Genomic DNA, 11,186 nt, shown 5'->3' with positions numbered 1-11,186 from the left:
CCTGGTCTTTCTGCCAGTCTGGAGGGTCTTTCCAGGTCTTTGGCCTGTTCCTATGGTCTTCTAATTGAGATGACTAAAGGTCTCAGGCCCTTGCTTTCTACTCCTGGTCTTTCTGCCAGTCTGGAGGGTCTTTCCAGGTCTTTGGCCTGTTCCCTCCCTGAAGCTGAGAGAAGGCAGAGAGGAGATGGTTTCTGTAACACCTTCATCCCATTCATCCTGATTGCCTGAGGGTAGGAGGAGATTGAGGATCTCACCTTCCCTGGCCCTATGCCAAGGGCCTGTCTTGTTCCTCCCCAGCTGGAGGGACAATGTAGCTCCAGGGAAGGGGTGGAGACACCATGTCCTAATCTTGGGAACATTCCATGTGGTGCTAGGAATGTCTTGTCCAAGAACCTGTCACGTAAGGGGCCTCTTAGCCTGCCTGATGGAAGGGCCAACCTTCCTTACTGGAGGGGCAGTGTCGCAGGAGAGCTCCTTCTTGCCAAGACTGGACAATCCATTCCTCACTTCACTCCCCATCAACATCCTACTGCAAAATGAAGGCCCTCATGTGAAAACTTTCTCCCCCCATGAGACCAGGGAGGGGCTGTCTGGAGACAAGGGGTGTCTTTCCCTAGAAATTTAGGGTTTGAAGGAGCCTCCATTTGTCATCTGACCCAACTACACACAACAGGAATCTTCACTATAACATGCCCAACTGGTCATCTCGCCTTTGCTTGATGCCCCAAGGAAGCAGCACCACTAGGCAGTTAGGCAGTGTAGTGGTTACAGCAGTAGACTTAGGGTCCATAAGACGTGAGTTCAAATCCTGCCTCAGACACACACTAATTTGTGCTCCTGAGCAAAGCACCTAACCTTTGCCTGCCTTAGTTTCCTCATCTGTAAAATGAGAATAGTAACAACTATAGCACCTGCCTTCCAGGTGGTTGTCCCTCCCTCTCCAGGAAGTTCACTCCTAACTCATTGTTAGCAAGGACATCGGGCCACTCCCTCCCAGCATGCTCTTCTCCAGGCTAGATGTTCTCTGCACCTTCAGGCGCTGTTCATATGGTGTGGGTCCAGGTCCTTACCCTTGCTCGTTGACTTCTGCATGCTCTCCCTCTAGATCATCACTGTCCCTCCTAATCTGTGGTGTCTAGAACTTAACACAGTGTTCCAGATTTGTGGTCTGACCAGGGCTCCCCAAAGGCAAGGTTTAGGCTCCCTGTATCACCCCAGAGCCTGGCTATCTGAGCAAAGGGAGCATGTCTTCTCCACACCTGGATTCCTGGATTGTCTCTTCCTCATCTTATCTATCATTCCTCTCTAAAAAGCATTGTTGACAGTGTCTTGACTGCCTACCTTCACCTGACTGCCGACGACCTGTATAGAGGCAGGGGCATAGAACTGTGTCCTGTTAATACTGCTGCTGGGCTCAGGGGCCTAGTGTTCTGAATCCATCTCACTACCTGCCCCCGAGGCTCAGACTGGGTTGTCCTAGGCTCAGTGCTGGGGAAGCCAGGCCTTTAAATGAGATCAGTTAGATTCCTTTTCCCACACTCAGATCTTTTATGTCCTTACCCCAGTGCCTTGGGGAAGATTTATTTAAGCTCAGGTTTGACTCACTCTAGGGTCTCCCCAAAGTGGGGAGTAGAAATCAGTTATGCTTAACGCAATGTTCACAAGTGCACATTGTCAGACAATTTGATCAGCATAACTAAATAGCACAGTTACCATTGCAGTCGCTGAATAGGCATAGTTAGATTTCACCTTGGCTCTTCACTGTCTAAACAACTCCCTTCTCTGCAAATCCAGACCAGAGCTTGAGGCTCCCCTGGCCAGTGGTCATTGTCCTTAAGAAGCTCTGGAGTAGTGGTTTGGAATCCTCTCAAAGGGCAGTTGGCATTGACTGAGGAGCCAGTATCTCCAGACCTCTTGAATGCACCTCCAAGCCTGGACATGCTCATCTCCAGATCAATGTATAGTCACTGACAGGCAAAAAGCCCCAAAGCAGAGCAGGCAGCCAGAGGCCCATACTCAAACTTGCTTACCTGATCCCCACTGCTCCTGCTTCCTGGGATCAGTTGCCATTCTCCCAGAGTGGAGAAGGACTGCTGCTTCCCAATCCCCAAGGGGCGTACTGGACTTACATTATGCCACCTGGAAAGTCCAAGGAAGAAAACTGACAGGGGCAGGATCACAGCCTTCATACTCAGCGATAAATAAGGGAATGCTACATGTGTAAGTGTGATGGACGTCTGTAGACCCCAGCGGCTTGCTCAGCTGATGCAGAGTAGTGGAGTGTTTGCTTCTGAGGGAATCAGGATAATGTGTGAATTCTCTGGAGAGATTTTAGAGCCTGCCTGGACATTCTAACTGGTTTCCTGTTGCCCTAGCTTGTCTCTCTTCTGTCTGACGTTTCCCATTCCTAGGTGATGAAGATCAGAGATGGCTTTGACCTAACAAGTCTGAAAAGGTCAGAAGACTGAGCCACCTGCAGTCTGAGAGTGAAGTCCCTGCTGGGCTTGGCAGCCAGTCACTCCAGCATCCATGTCCAGAGGAATCAGCCTAATAACAACTGAGAGGAGGATTCATCCAGCCATAACATTGCATTTGGACGTGTGCTTGGTGGGACCGATGCTCTGAGGAAATTGCCATGATTCTGAGCTCACTCTTTTCAGACACTGAAGTGGTATAGAGGAGAGTGTGTCCTGTGGTGTTGGAGAGAGATGTTTGCACTTCTGTGGTAGCTATTTCTTCAAAGCAAACATCCCTTTGAAAAGCCAATTGGTAATAATAATAAGAACTAGATTTATCTGGTATTTTAAGGTTTGCAAGACAATTTACAAATACGATCTCATTTTATATTTACAACAAACCAGAGAGGTAGGTGTTAGCTTCATTTTTTAACAGATGAGGAAACTGAGGTAGAAGGAGATTAAGTGACTTGGCCAGGGTTCCACATCTGGTAAATGTCTCAGCTTGGACTGATGTTAATTGGTTAAATGGAACTTAATTATTAATCACTGGGAGCTCTTAGTGAGAGGACCACAGCAGGATAGGGTATCAAGCAGAAAAGACATCCCTAACTCCTTGAAGTGGGGAGATACAGCTGCATAAGTACCAGATAATCTCTTTTGGTAGGGGGATGTACTAGCAGTGTGGGTGAGGGAAGTGGGGAGGGGAGATCTAGAAAGGTTGCATGTAAAAGAACCAGGCTATGGACGCATAGAGGGTAGGGAGCCTGACTTCTCCTTCCCTTGTCCCTCCTGGAAGCTTCAGTGGTGAGAATCCTCCCTCATTCCCAGAAGGAGCTGAATCGGTGCCAGATCTGTGAGCATCTTGAAGTATCCAGACCTAGGCTCGAGGAGAACCAGAAAGCTCCCAGCATGCCAATAGTACATCTTCTAATTGCTCCAGGGGATCTCTGCCTTTTGCCACGAGGGCACAGGTTTCCAAACTTGCCTGGGTCATTGAACCTGAGCCTCAGGCCCTCAGGCACCCTGATGGTTGGTTATAGATCATATGGGTACTAAGTCTTGAATTAATGACTGCAATGATGTCCTAATGCTTGGATCTAGTGACTGTCTGTCTCTCTCTGTCTCTCTGCTTCTGTCTGTCTCTGTCTCTCCTTTCTATCCTATATATCCAGACATTATTCCAAACCTATCCTATTTCTATTAAAGCCATCAACATCTCAGACTCAACATGTCCCCAAAAGACCTCATCCTATTCCCTGCCCCCCCCCCCCCCCCGGATCCAAGTATCTCCTTTCCCAGCTGCCCTGTTTCTATTGTGGACACACTATCATTGCAGACATTCTGCTGTGCAATATCTAAGTCCCCTGGGATTCTTTTCCCTTACCTCACTTCACATCCAATTGCCAAGTTTCATTCTTTTGAGCATTTCTCCCATTGTCTTCTTTCACTCATACCAACCACGATAGCTGATTAATTGGACCCTTATTTTATTCCAATCAGTATTAACCAGCTAGATATGATTCCATAGGGGTGGTGATTATAAGTTCTATATATTGGGCCCCAGAGTTATGAACTACAGATTGGAATTTCACTTGCTTAATCATAGGAAGCTAAGTAGAGGACCTCCACCCTTGTTTTCCCTTGTTATGGTGACCAAGATGAGCATGGAGGAGGTGACTCAATTACGTGGAAATCCCCCCAGCTATTTTTGTGGCCCCTCTGTCCCTTGTCATTTTTCTATTGCCCAACATGGGAGATGACTATGAGCATTTGACCAATGACTGACCCTGGTGGCTGGACCGTGGCCTGCCTTCCTACCTTCCCATTGGCTCATAGGGATGTTCTAACATCTGTTTGTTAACCCAGCCCACGGGTGTGTTCATTGGCTTGGTAGCACTTCCTGGAAGGTTAAGATAGGTTTGTTAAGGTCTGCTCACTAGCTCTTTGGTCAACCAAGGGAATTCTGGGTTTTATGCAGACTCTCCTAAAGGGCCAAGGACAAGGTCATCAACCAATGAGATTCTGTACTTCTGGTCTGCTTCACTTGTATTGTCCAGATATCAAGCACTATAAAACTAAGACCTTGGAGGAAGGGGGGTATCTGTGATTATGAGGAAGATCTGAGGTTCACTTCATTAGAAGGGATCATGGACTCTGTTATAAAATACTATTGACTCAGAGCTCTACCTCAGTGGTTTTTCTTGCAGATTGGGCAATTACAATCCCCACACAGTCTTTAATCAATCAATAAACAGGCATTTATTAAGTCCCTACTAAGCACCTGGCACTCTTTTAGTTGCTGGGGTTACAAATACAAAGAATAAAATGATCCCTAATCTCAAGAAGCTTACAATTTATTTCCTTTTTTTTTTTTTTGGTAAGAGAATCAGGGTTAAGTCACCTGTCCAGGGCCACCTAACTAATAACTGTCTGAGGCTGGATTTGAACTCAGGTCCTCCTGACTCCAGGGCCAGTGCTCTATCCACTGGGCTACCTAGCTGTCCCTAAAAAAAAAAGAACCCTTGCATTCTAAAGAGACAAGTAAATACACAAGCATATACAGAATAAATATAGAGAGAATAAAAAGAAATAAACCTAAAACCCCTCTTTACTTGGACTATTGCAGCAGCCTCCCAGTTGGACTCCGGGCTCCCAGTTTCTCCCCTTGCCAATCCATCATGCTTGAAGTTACCTAATGACATCATTAAAGTGTTGCTATGACCAGGTGATGCTCTTCCTCAAAAATCTTAAGTGATTAAAATAAAATTAAAGAATCTTCAACCTGGCTGGTTCCTGTCTACCTTTCTGATCTAATTTCATATTCATACTCTCTGTTCTAGTTAAATTTATTTGCTGACAGTTTCCAAAAACACCAGAAACCATTTGTGTGCAAGGGAGATTGAACCCACGCTTTGGAGGGATGTTTGTATGAACTGTTCTTACTATAACACATTAATAAATGCACTTTCTAAAACTAGTGATGGGCTACTGGCTGTTAATCAATGGCGAGCATGTTGGACAGGGGCTCATGAGTGACAATTAGTAGAAACTACTGTCAACCCTATTGATGGGATAATTAGTCAGTTTCCATCTGGAGATGCAACTTGCCAGTGTTAGTAGGTGTCAATAATGTGGCCCTGGAGGGGATATTACACAAGGAAAGGAAGATATACACATTAAGTAATAATGAGGCAATTAGACGTGTGTGTGTTATGTATGTGTGTGCATGTGCTCACTTTGTGTATGTATGTGTGTGTATGTAAAATACCTTGACTAGATAACCAAAGGGTTTGAGTCCATTACTTTTGTGACCTTGTCTGAGTCATTTGCCAGATCTGGGCCCATGTTTTCTCTCCTATAGAAGAAAAGATTGGACTAAAAACTCTCTGTTCCCTTCTAGTTCTGATTGTTTATGACTCTTGATCCTATGCATTTATCCAGCTCTAGCTCAGACCATTCTGGTTCTCAGTAAGCCAAATGGTCCTTTTCCTTGTGGGGCTCCAGAAGAAAATCATGACTACAATTCCTCAAGTCAATTTAAGTCTGGAGCTCAGTGACCTGCATGTCAGGCATGCTTCCTGAGCCTCTCTTACTTTTACAAAATGCTTTTCTCACAGTAGTAGCCTCAATGGCAGGTAATGATAGGATAGCTATCTTCATTAGCACTCCTTAAGAGTAGGGATTCTTTCATTCTTTGTATTTTATCCCTCATTGTTTGGCACATAGTAGGCCCTTAATAAATGCCTATTGAACAATGACCAACCAGAATTTCAAAGGACTCATGATAAAGCAGGCTGCCCCACTCTTGATAGAGAGCTCTGATGGACTCAGGGGGCAGGTGGAGATATATTTTGGACAAGACCAATGTAGGAATTTATTTTGCTTGGCTACATATGTTTGCAATGTGGAGTGTGGTTTTTCTTGCTTTTTTTGGAGGAAAATGATGAGGAGAGGTGGGAGGGAGAGAAGATCTTAATTTGAAAAGAAAAGAAAATTTAACGTAACTGATGAATTAATCAATAAACATTTATTAAGAACCTGCTATGTGCCAGACACTGTGGTAAGCAGTGAGGATAGTCTCTGCCCTCAAGGAACTTACAATCTACATTACAATCTAATCTAATTCAATTTTAAAATTGAAATAAAAAAAGTGATTGATTAATATATGCTTGCTAACAGATTGAATCACTGTACCAATGAGGGAATAGAGGCTCATGGTACATGAGCCTGAAGGTCCAGGCACTAAATGCAGGTCTTTGAGTGAAGTCCAAGCTGTTTCCTCCACCCTAGGTTGCGTGTTGTCAAAGGCTGACTCCATGACTCCAGGTTATCTAGTACAAGCCATAACCAAACTGTACTCATACAACCTTTGTTTGAGGCCTCCAGTGGAGTGTAGAGCAACTAATTATTTCCCAAGATCTCCCAAGTCTTCTTAAGGATGGAGACTGGATATGTGTTTTCATTAGTATAATGTAATGCTGGATGAAGACATTCCCTTTGCCAAAGTAGTTTGGTTCCTTTTCTGCATCTCTTAGAAAGTTGCCTAGAATCCAGAAATTGTGACTCACCCAAGGTCACATAGTCTTTATATATCTGAAGACCCCACGTCTTCTTGACCCTAAGGCCAAGACAGATAGAATTGTTATACAGTTTTTCCTTGAATCAAACCTAGATTTGCCTGTGACTTCTCCCCATTGCCCTCTGAGACCACAAAGGACTTCAGGTATATTCCAGTTCCCAGAATCCTAGAATTCCAGAATTTAGAGTTGGTGGGGACTTCATTGGCCAATCACTGGCAAACCATTGGACCTTCTTGCCCTACCCATCTGTGAAAGGAATCCTCACTATAACATATGGAACTAGGAGCTGGCCAGCCCCCGCCTGAATAATCCCAAGGAGAATGATCCTACCAGCCTTTGGACAAAGTTCATTCCCCTTTGGGCAGCTGTCATTGTGTAATTTCAGAACCTGGATTGCTATCAATCACAGGGACTTTCCCTCCCAGCTCCAGTCGTCCCATATCTGATAAGTTGCTTTCTTCCATTTCCTCCTTCCCCTGTTATCTCACTTCCCACTCCACACCCAGAAGAAAACTGACGAAAATACAAAGAAGGTACATACAGTGTTCTAGTCACCTCCAAAATCTGAATCATTTCACTCAATATGCAAGCCACCTGTGAAGTTTGCAGATGACAAGCCCTTTCCTTCTCAGTAAATGGACTCTGGGAGGGCAGGGTCACTAGCAATCTGACATAGTAAAGAGAGGGCTAGACTTGGAGGCAGAAAGAGCTCAGCTCTTGATCTAACCTTGGTTACATGATCTGGGGTAAATCACGCAATGACATTTTGTCTCAAGAAACTACTGAGGCCTACTCAGCTATGTCAGAAATGGATTAAAGTTCTATATTAGTGAAACAAGCCCTTGTATCAGGAGGGTGCTCTAAACATCAAAGATCTCAGGCTGGAAGGGACCTCAGAGACCATAAACACCAACCCCTCATAATACAGATGAGGAAATGGAGACATAGGAAAGTTAAGAGGCTCATCCAGCATCACAGAGCAGATAATAACAGCAGGATTTGAACCCAGGTCCTTTGATACCAAATCCAGTGTTGTTTTGTCATTGTTCAGTCATTTTTTCAGTCATTTCTGACTTTTCAAGATCCTGTTTGGGATTTTCTTGGCAAAGATACCCAAGTGGTTTGTCATTTCCTTCTCCAGCTCATTGTACAGGTGAGGAAACTGAGATGCTTCAGGGTGAAGTGACTTGCCCAGGGTCACACAGCTAGGAAGTGTCTGAGATCAAATTTGAACTCAGGAAGGTAAGTCTGACACACTATCTATTATTCCACCTAGCTGCCCAGTGTTGTTTACACTGCACTATAGCTGGGTGCTTCCATCTCATTGCAGATCTTTTGCAGATTAACATCACTCTAGCTGACTCAGTGGGGTCTCCTTTTCTTTCTCTTCCTTCTTTTCCTCTTCCTCCTCCTCCTCCTCCTCTTCCTCCTCCTCCTCTTCCTTCTCCTTTTCCTCTTCCTCTTCCTCCCCCTTTTCCTCTTCCTTCTTCCTCCTTTACTTCTTGCTCCCTGTGTGACCTTGGACAAGTCACTCTTTGGGTCTTAATTTTCTCATCTATAAAATAGAGGTGGAGAGGTCAGACTAAGTGTTTTTTGAGGCTCCTTCTGGTTCTAGACACAGGATCCTATTATCCTGACCCTAGGCAAGCCATTTACTTTCCCTAAGCCTCAGTTTCTGCACCTGTAAAAAGAAGGCACTGGCCTAGCTGGCTTCTGAGACTTGCTCCTTGATGAACAGGACCCCCCCCCCCCCAAACTGGAACTTTCACAGCTTGTCAGAGTCTGCCAGAAGCTACCTGGCTTTTTTTTTTTTACCTGTCTGTAGTAACATAGTGGCTTTATATTTACATATTTAATTTTAAAATTTGTAAAATATTTTACATATATTATTTCTTTTTGATATTTACAAGTTTGTGGTGGTTAGTGAAATTATTATGCTCATTTTATAGATGAGGAAATCGAGTCACAGTGAATTAAATGCCTTGCCCAGGATCACACAGCTAGGTAGCCATCAGAGACAGGGTTCAAACTCAAGTCTTCTTGATTCTGGGGAAGTCAGGTAGCTCAGTGGATGGGAAGAGGAAAGGCTGCAGTCAGGAAGACATGTTCCTGAGTTCAAATCCAGCCTCAGACACATACTAGCTGTATGACCCTAGGCAAGTCACTTAACCCTGTTTGCCTCAGTTTCCTCCTCCGTAAAATGAGCTGCAGAAGGAAATGGCAAACCCCTCCAGTATCTCTGCCAAGAAAACCCCCCAAAATGGAGTCCCGGAGAGTCAGACCTGATTGAACAACAAAGAACTCCATGGCTTCAAGTTCAACACTCTATCCACTGCGCCATCTAGCTGTAAGCTAGATATTGCAAATATTAAGATGAAATACAGATTGGGGAAAAGAATTATTCAAAGTCATACACTTGGCAAGTATCAAAACCTGGGAAACAAATTCACACCCTCCTCTATGGAGTCTCTCTACCCACTGCACTGCTTCCATGTTGGTGCTGAAGAGACCCTTCATTGAGGAATGCATTTTGTTTGTGATATGTCGGAATGCTGATAACTTATGTGGATTTACTTTATATCCCACTTCTTTGCTAAAATTATAAATTATTTCAACTAACTTTTTAGTTGAGTCTTTGGGATTTTCCAAGTAGATCATCACATCACCTACAAGAAGATATAGTTTTATTACCTTATTCTTTGATTCCTTCTATTTAATTTTCTTCTCTTATTGATAGGATTTCCAATACAATATTGAATGATTTTGGTGACAGTGGGGTATTCTTGTTTCAGTCCCAATCTTCCTGGAAAGGTCTAGCTTATCCCCATTACAAATAGTGCTTTCTGCTTGTTTTAGATAGATACTTCTTATCAATTTAAGGAAAAATCTATTTATACCAATACTTTCAAGTGATTTCTTTTTCATAGAAATGAGTGTTGCATTTTATCAAAAGCTTTTCCTTCATCTGCAAAGGCTATTCTGTATCTGAATCTATTATTTCTGCATATAATTGTATGATTTAAAAAACTTTTATTATTGATAGAATCAATTTCATTAATAGTTTTCTTTATGTTAAACTGTCTCTAGGGTAGAGAGGAGGAAGAAAAAAAATAAAAATTTGCATGACAACTTTATTGTATATTTAAGTGGAATAGCAAGTTGTGCACAATAGATTTATAGTTTCATGTGCAGTTTATTATACTATGTTATGAAAATTCTCATTTTATCTGATAAACTAAAAATAAAATAAATGAAAATGTAAACAAATGAAGGAATGAGGATGATGGGAATAGTATTTTCAGGTTTGCAGAACCCTTTGTGCACAATGCCTAACACCTTTAGAGTAATCAAAACACTCTTTATTCTGACTTGACAGAGGAGGAAAATGAGTCTCAAAAATGGGAGTGATTTACTGTAGGGCACAGGGTTCTCAATATCTGAAATGGGGATTGTTTGAACCCAGGCCTTCCAGCATGTGCTTTCTCATAAGACAACAAAACATTCATTAGATAATCAAGATTCTGAGGACTGGTTGGCATCACTCTTATATTTATAAGAAGGAAAAAATAACAGTAATAATAAAAAAATTAACAACTATCACTTGGGCCAGACAGAAAGAAAACAAAATATTACTAGATAAATATTAACAATAATTAGCAATACTAATAGACAGTTCTTTGAGATTTGCAAAATAGTTTGCAAATATGATCTCATCTTAACATATGGGAAGTGCTTTACAAAGCTTAAAGTAAACTATATTGGCTGGCCGTGATGTCATTGATGCCACACTGCCTCATGATAATGACTATTTTGTTTCTATTTTTTGTCTCCTCAGCCCTTGGCATGGGGCCCAGCCTGTTGATTGGTAGACACTTTGAAGCTTACAAAGTGCTTCCTTTTCATTACCTCATTTTATCCAGATAACAACCCTTCAAAGGAGGTAGATTAAGGGTTATTAGCCATATTTTACCAATAAGGAAACTGAGACTCAGAGAAGTAAAGGTCTGGCTTAGGTCACGTAGCTAGTAAGTAATAGATCAGAAATCAGCTCTCCCTAACTCTGGGTTTAATATTCATGAGAATTCTGTTGCTGCTGCTGCTGGTGGTAGTGGTAAAGTGATGGCGGTGGGGTGTGCAAAGAACCCTT

The 11,186-nt window shown here is 42.9% G+C and overlaps 1 long non-coding RNA gene across 1 annotated transcript in view; it reads right to left on the bottom strand.

Annotated features, from left to right (window-relative positions):
• Positions 1-4,018, bottom strand: part of LOC138144943 (uncharacterized) — an 8,886-nt gene extending 4,868 nt beyond the window's left edge. The window contains exons 1-2 of the long non-coding RNA XR_011164049.1: positions 3,844-4,018; positions 2,031-2,139 (exon numbers count right to left, since the gene is read on the bottom strand). This is a non-coding gene — a long non-coding RNA (uncharacterized lncRNA). The remainder of the gene's footprint in view (positions 1-2,030; positions 2,140-3,843) is intronic.
• Positions 4,019-11,186: the final 7,168 nt, after the last annotated feature.

This window comes from Petaurus breviceps, unplaced genomic scaffold (assembly GCF_028583685.1).
Source record: "Petaurus breviceps papuanus isolate PSGF00001 unplaced genomic scaffold, PetGlider_PUasm1.0 139, whole genome shotgun sequence".
NCBI classification, from domain to species: Eukaryota; Metazoa; Chordata; class Mammalia; order Diprotodontia; family Petauridae; genus Petaurus; species Petaurus breviceps.
Note: the sequence above shows the minus strand (reverse complement) of the source record. Positions and strands in the feature narration are given on the sequence as shown.